Source organism: Staurois parvus, unplaced genomic scaffold (genome assembly GCF_062004578.1).
Source record: "Staurois parvus isolate SC_StPar_1 unplaced genomic scaffold, SC_StPar_1.0 ptg000763l, whole genome shotgun sequence".
Taxonomy (NCBI): Eukaryota; Metazoa; Chordata; class Amphibia; order Anura; family Ranidae; genus Staurois; species Staurois parvus.
Window position 1 is genome coordinate 839,394 of NW_028318559.1, and position 8,222 is coordinate 847,615.

Genomic DNA, 8,222 nt, shown 5'->3' on the forward strand with positions numbered 1-8,222 from the left:
TTAACTAAAAACGCAATGTTTAGCGTTTAAAAAAGTCCCTGACCCTTTCCAAAAACGCATCAAAAAAAGCACTGTACTCTGTTACTCTGGATCTGTGTACAGTACACACATAGCAGGACATGCACTGTATTCTGGATTTGTGTACAGTCCACACATAGCAGGGCATGCATTGTATTCTGGATCTGCGTACAGTCCATACATAGCAGGACATGCACTGTACTCTGTTATTCTGGATCTGTGCACACATAGCAAGGCATGCACTGTACTCTGGATCTGTGTACAGTCCATGCATAGCAGGACATGCACTGTATTCTGGATCTGCGTAGAGTCCACACATAGCAGGACATGCACTGTATTCCGGTTCTGCGTACAGTACACACATTGCAGGACATGCACTGTCCTGTGTTACTCTGGATCTGTGCACACATAGCAGGACATGCACTGTACTCTGGATCTGTGTACAGTACACAAATAGGACATGCACTGTAATATGTTACTCTGGATCTGTGTACAGTCTACACATAGCAAGACATGCACTGTATTCTGGATCTGTGTATAGTCCACACATAGGACATGCACTGTACTTTGGATCTGTGTACAGTCCGCACATAGCAGGACATGCACTGTCCTGTGTTACTCTGGATCTGTGCACACATAGCAGGACATGCACTGTACTCTGGATCTGTGTACAGTACACAAATAGGACATGCACTGTAATCTGTTACTCTGGATCTGTGTACAGTCTACACATAGCAAGACATGCACTGTATTCTGGATCTGTGTATAGTCCACACATAGAAGGACATGCACTGTACTCTGGATCTGTGTACAGTCCGCACATAGCAGGACATGCACTGTGCTCTGGATCTGTGCACACATAGGACATGCACTGTACTCTGGATCTGCGTACAGTCCACACATAGCAGGACATGCACTGTACTCTGGATCTGTTTACAGTCCACACATAGCAGGATGTACTCTGGATCTGTGTACAGTCCACACATAGCAGGACATGCACTGTACTCTGGATCTGTGTACAGTTCACACAAAGCAGTACATGCATATTTTTTTCAGTGATCAAATGATCACTCAAAGATTTATGTGAGAATCTTTCACAGAACAGTAATTATGTTGTGCTTACAAGCTCTGCAGACTGTGTACAATTAAAGTCATGGCCAAAAATATTGGCACCCCTGCCTGTCAGATAATGCTCCACTTCGCCCAGGAAATTGTTGCAATTACAAATGTTTCGGCATTTTCATGTTTATTTCTTTTGTTTGTATTGGTATGACACAAAAAAGTGGAGAAACAAAAAGCCAAATCAGACACATTCCAAGCAAAATTCCAAAAATGGACTGGACAAATTTATTGGCACCCTCAATTTAAAGTAGTTGTAAAGGCTCAAGGTTTTTATCTTCATGCATTTTATTCTATCCTTAACAACCAATAAGTCATCAGCTGTCAGCCGGCAATTCAAAAAATAATCAGGAAAAAAAAAAGTCTCCCCCCACCCAAATCCATACAAGGTTCTTTGGGTCTGGTATGGATTTTAAGGGAAATTCCATGCCAAAATTTAAAAAAGATCATTATCCGAGCATGCAGCCTGGCAGATCAGGAAAGCGGGGGGGGGGGTATGAGCGAGCCCCCCCCATTCCCTCCTGAACCATATCAGGCCACATGCCCTCAACGTGTGGGGGGGATGCTCTGGAGCCCTTACACACAAAGCACCAATCACGATGAACAACGCCGCCGCCAACGACACAAAGAACAAGAAAAAAAAAGAGCTCCGCTCCCGACGAAGGCTCCCACTGTCTGGCAACTATTCAATAAGCCAAGGGGCAGAGCCCCCTCGTGACGTCATCAACCCAGTTTGCCCTGGTCGATGTAAGCAGGGTCACCCTGTGATGTCACAGGGTGGCTCTGCCCCTTGGCTTATTTAAGAGCTATCAGACAGCAAGAGTGTTTGTCTGCAGCAGAGCTCTTTTTTTATTTCCTTTGGGTCAGCAGCCGTAGCGGCGTTCATCGTGACTGACGCTGGAACTACTTCGGGAGACAATTTTTTTTTAATAAAAGGACTTGTCAAAATCTGTCCTTGAGCTTTTATTCACTTGTTACACTTTTTAGTGAATAGGGTATTATGTACCCATATTCATTCACATGGGGGGGGAGCTGGGAACTGTGGGCCCCCTCATTAAAGGAGGCTTCCAGATTCTGATAAGTCACCCCTCCCCCCACCCCACAACCACAGCCCAAAGGTTGTGGGGAAAATGCCCTTGTCCTCATCAACATGGGGACAAGGTGCCTGGGGAAGGAGGGGGGGGGGGATCTTCACCTTCCCAAAAGGCACCCCCTCCCAAAGTTGAGGACATTTGGCCTGGTTCTGGAGGTGGGGGAGCTCGGGTCTGGTCTGGTCTGCATGCTCACATAAGGGTCTGCTATGGATTTTGGGGGTACACCACTTACAACCCTAGACAATGCAGAGTATGAATCATTAACCACTACTCTCTGAATATGATCTTTTTGCCAGTTTTCTATCCATTTACATACTGATTTTTCCAAGCCTGTGACTTTACCTTACACATTAGCCCTGTGTGGGGAACTACATCCACCTCCACCCTTCTGTCCAAGGTTCTGCTCTCCTCATAAAAAGAAATCAGAAAACTTCTGTTGTTCATGAATCCATGCTGTCTGTTGCTTAAAATATTTTTTCAAGCAAGAATTCATCTATGTGGTATTTTATTACACTCTCGAGTATCTTCCCAACTATAGATGTTAAACAGGTCTATAATTACTTGGTAAAGATTTTGAGCCCTTTTTAAATATAGGCAGTACAATGGCCTTAAGCCAATCCAGTGGTACTATGCCAGTCATCAGAGTCCCTAAAAATTAGAAACAATGGCTTTGAAATGACAGAGATCAATTCTTTAAGGATCCGTGGGTTTACACCGAGTGGTCAAGGTGCTTTATTCACCTTTATTCTGTCTAAATATTTCTGGATCTTATCAGTTGTGAGCCAATGTGGATCATCTGGAGCTGTGTCAACATCATGCCCATTATGGACAAGAGCTCCCCCATGCTCCTTTGTATACACAGAGCTGAAAAAGGTATTACATAAATTTGACTTTTCCTTGTCCCCAGTCACCCACAGTTTTTTTTGTAAAGGGCCTACATGCTCGGACCTGACCTTTCTATTATTAATATATTTGAAGAATTGTTCGGGGTTGGTCCTGCTATCTTTTGCAATCTGTCGTTCATTTTTAATTCTTGTGGCCTTGATTTCCTTTTTACATATTCTGTTATATTCTTTGTGAATAAATCCTTTCACAGTCGCTGGTTATTGACAGTACTTTCATCACGCTGTGACAGCATGAGAAAAGTACTGCCGATACCCAGCAATTGTATTTACATGGTGATCAGCTGTGATTGGCTCTTTACCATGTCATGTGATCAGCTGTGTCCAAAGGACACAGCACCGGGTGCATGCTGCTGGGGGCGCGTTCTGAGAGGATGCCATATGATGCCCTTCCAGAACTGGACAACCGCACTGTAGCTGTCATTCGGCTATAGCGCGGTCAAGAAGTGGTTAACTTTTGCTCTTCTTGTTAACAGCAAATGTTACAAAAAGAGAAGGCAAAAAGGGACTTGTCTTTAGTCATACTTGAGGGCCAGTTCACACCAAAACGCATTTTAGCGTGTTTCCCGCACTACATTCAAAACACACTGTACTTGCAATCTGTAGACGGTATCAGTGCAATGCTAGTGACCTCAAATGCATTGTGTTTGCCTGCACCGGATCGCATGGTACAGTAGTACCATGTGATCCAGTTGCTCTGCCTTTTGTAAAGAAGTTTATGCACGACTTGGCACGGTCCAGTGAAATTTTAGCCCATTCAAATGAATGAGCTGAAATCGCACTGCACCTTGATCATATGTGAATCGCACAGGAACGCACACTGCAATTTATGGTGTGACCCTGGTCCTTAAAGCTGAACTCCAGATATTGTTTGTTTTGCATAGTTACATTGGTCCAGCTTGGATCAATGTAATTCCATACCTGTGGAACCACCGTGAAAACACTGGATTACTGTAGAAATCACCAATACTACAGTGATCCCCTTTGTCTTCGACGTCCTATACCGAGTGGCTGTTCTGCTGTATAGTAGCCGCAGTGGAAGTGTTTTCTGGTTGGACTAGGTGGAGATGGTGACATCACCGCCCTGCCTCTTCACCTTGTTCTCTGAATGGCGGCACAAGACATGGAAGATCACAGTGGTCAGTGTAGCATCAACTACTACAGTGATTCACCATTTCCACAGGGATGGAGTATGTATACTTAGGTTGATCTAACTGGACCAATATACCTATGCAATACCAACCATACCTGGAGCTCTGCATTAAGGTTAGATCACAAGAAATGCACATCATTCTTGCATCAAAATCGGACTGTACATGTAATTACATTAGCAGCACAATCAGCCTGTTCAACACAAGAGCCAGATTGATGTTTACATCATTGACAACGTTACACACGGAGCACATCCTTCCAAACACCAACATCGCCCACGTACAATAACCTCTCCTATCCATGGGACACAGCAAACATACTACTGTGATGACAGCTGCTGCCAAACTCACTTCCTCCTACCAGTCACATGACCCGAGCCCACAATACAACACACAGCCGACACCAGCTCGGTATTAGCCCTCTATAACGTCCTGGCAGCCTTTATCAAAACTAGAGAGAAGAATTAGTCTAGCCATGGCTCTGTACAAGGGGCATTCCTCCTTACCGCTGCACAGCATTGATATTGGCTACTTCCTAGCCATTAGCAGGACCCGGAAGTGATATCAGCCAAAGGAGGAACAAGTGGGCGGTGCATGCGGCGATTCACAACAGAACATCAGTAGTGGCATGGGGGTGACTGGAGGAGATAATGTCAGGACTCCAGGCTTAGAGTGTACGAGGTGCTGAGTTACAGCATCAGAGATACTGGGCGACAGAGGATGCAGTGACTGGGCTGATGCGTGGCAGGATTTGCATTGGCTGGGATGTTGGATTGCTGGGACAAAATAGCTAACAGATAAAACCACAGCATGCAGCAAGGGGCTAGGCATTTGAAAGCTCCTTCACACGGGCGATTGAGCCTATTTAACCACTTGCCCTCCTGAGGATTTACCCCCCCTTCCTGACCAGGCCATTTTTTGCGTTATGGCGCTGCGTTACTTTGACAATTGCGCAGTCATGCAATGCTGCGCCCATGAAATGTAAGTCCTTTGTTCCCCCAAATAGAGCTTTCTTTCGGTGGTATTTGATCACTTGTGCGTTTTTTATTTTTTGCGCTATAAAAAAGTGACAATTTTGAGAAAAAAAACAATATTTTTGACTTTTTGCTATTAAACGTCCAGTAAAAAAAATAAAAAAAAAATTTTGTCATAAATTTAGGTCTGTAAATCTATTCTGCTGCATGTCTTTGCTAAAAATAAATCCCAATACATGTAAATTAATTGGTTTATGTAAAGGTTATAGCATTTACAAACTGCACTATATATACTGGGATTTTATTTTTACTAATAATTGCAGCGATCAGCGACTTACAGCAGGACTACAGTGGGCATTCTGACACGGGGGAACTAATTTGGTGTCACTGACATCCCCAGTGACATCAATACAGTGATCAGTGCTACTAAAAAAGCACTGACAGTGTACTTATGGCACTGGGCAGGAAGGGGTTAACATCTGGGGTGATCAAAGGGTTAACTGTGTGCTGTGTGTGTTTTACTGTGGGGCTGTGTCTGTGTACGTCACTGTAAGCACACTGCTTTGCATAGCAGTGTGCAGGACCTGACGGGAGAGAACTGTATTGTTTACTTACAGTTCTCTCCCTCCGTAGGTAATGCTCCTCAATCACTGGGTGGCGGCGAGTAATTTCCGGCGGGGACCCAGTGATTGACACCTGAGTCCACGAATAGCAGTGCGTCCCCTACCCGAAAATGCAAAATTGCATGTATATACATGATTTTTGCGCACCCGTGCCACCTTGTAGCAGTATTACTGTTATAGGGCAGACGGGAACTAGTTAAGGTAGAAGTATAGGGAAACTTTTTTTTTTTTCATTTTGGATAGAGTAAAGGAGGGTTATAACCCATATAAGGTTTATTTTTACCATCTGTGTCATATTACCTTCACTTCCTGTTCCATAGCCAAACAGGAAGTGAAAGGAAATCCCTGCAAATTAAATTCTTCCTGACCACACTATATCCAAAAGATGGCTACAGTGCGGTCGGCTAGTTCTGGGGCCCTCCCAGAACTAGCCGACCGCACTGTAGCCATCGTTTGGATATAGTGTGGTCAGGAAGAATCCATGGACGTCCTCCCAGAACCACACCCCCCTTCAGACACAGCTGATCACGTGTCCATGTAGGGGCCAATCAGAGATGCCTTTTACATGTGACCATCTGACCACTTGTAAACAGGAAATGCTGGTTATAGGCAGAACTCTCCTCATGCTGATAGCGTGCGAGGAGAGGTGAGCCGGTAAGCAGCATTTCTTAGGGGGACATCTACACTGAACATCAGGGCACTGATGATCAGTGTAGCCCCATCAGTGCAGCCAATTGTGCGCATCTGTGCTGACTATCAGTGCCTCCTCAGTAATGCCTGTCAGTGCTGCCTATCAATGCCGATCAGTGCTGCCCATCAATGCAGCCTCATCAGTGCCTCCTATCAGTGACCCCTATCAGTGCAGCCTCAGCAGCACATATCAGTGAAGGAGAAAAATCACTTTTTTACAAAACTTTTTAACAAACCTTTTTATTTTTTTAAAAATTTTTTTTGTTTGTTTAGCAATAAATAAAAACCCCAGTGGTGATTAAATATCATCAAAAGAAAGCTCTATTCATGTCAAAAAAATTATAAAAATGTCATTTGGGCACAGTGTTGCATGACCACGCATTTGTCATTCAAAGTGCGATAGCACTGAAAGCTGAAAATTGACCTGGGCAGGAAGAGGGTGAAAGTGTCGGTAGGCAAGATGTCACCAGAACTAGTGTCCCCAATGGAAGATTTCTCCTCTTATTACTTTTCTGACTACAACCCAAAATTTGGGGTTTCTTTCACTTTCAATAATAATGGTAAACAGAACAAATAGAGAGGCTGAATCTTCCTAACGGGAGCACTGACAGCATTAAAAACCTGACAGGGTTCCGATTCATCTCCACTCTATCCAAAACTAAAAAAAAGAAAAAAAGTTTTGCCTTTAGTTATGCTTTAACGCGAACGCAGCCTCCAATAGACATATACGCTATATTGCCAAAAGTATTGGGATACCCCTCCAAATCATTGGATCCAGGTGTTCCAATCACCTCCATGTCCACAGGTGTATAAAATCAAGCACCTAGGCATGCAGACTGCTTCTACAAACATTTGCGAAAGAATGGGTCTCTCTCAGTAGCTCTGTGAATTCAAGTGTGGTACCGTGATAAGTTGCCACCTGTTCAATAAGTCCATCTGTGAAATTTTCTTGCTACTAAATATTCCACAGTCAACTGTTAGTGGCATTATAACAAAGTGGAAGCAACTGGGAACAACAGCAACTCAGCCACCAAGTGGCTCAGCCACATAGAATGACAGAGCGGGGTCAGCGCATGCTGAAGTGCACAGTGCGCAGAAGTCGCTAACTGTCTTCAGATTCAGTAGCTAAAGACCTCCAAACTTCATGTGGCCTTCAGATTAGCACAAAAACAGTGTGTGAGAGCTTCATGGAATGGGTTTCCATGGCCGAGCAGCTGCATCCAAGCCTTACATCACCAAGTGCAATGTAAAGCATCAGATGTAGTGGTGTAAACCGCGCTGCCACTAGACTCTAGAGCAGTGGAGACGTGTTCTCTGGAGTGATTGATCACACTTCTCTGTCTGGAAATCCAATTATCGTGTAAAGGCAGGCGTCCCAATATTTTTGGCAATATAGTGTATATGGCGGTGCTGTCATAAACACCAGTATAGCAAATGAATGTATGGAATAAATAGAAAATATTTTTTGCATATACTCATGTTTATAACAGCCTTGGTGTAGAGCTTTGCACAGCCATTCGTGTCTATGGTAGGCTGTACACTGCACAAGGACTTCCCTGGTTGTGGAAGAAGTCTGGCATTTGTGATGGACTCAGCCACCCATGTGTTTGATGCCTAACACAATTGTAAGACTTGTCTTATCAGCATTTTT

General features: G+C 44.1%; 1 protein-coding gene across 1 annotated transcript in view; it reads right to left on the reverse strand.

Annotated features, from left to right (window-relative positions):
- The window catches only part of LOC149444920 (RUN and FYVE domain-containing protein 1-like), a 233,999-nt gene extending 229,104 nt beyond the window's left edge, over positions 1–4,895 (reverse strand). Inside the window, exon 1 of the mRNA XM_089654398.1 lies at positions 4,791–4,895. The gene's annotated coding sequence lies outside the window, so the exon portion shown is untranslated. The remainder of the gene's footprint in view (positions 1–4,790) is intronic.
- Positions 4,896–8,222: the final 3,327 nt, after the last annotated feature.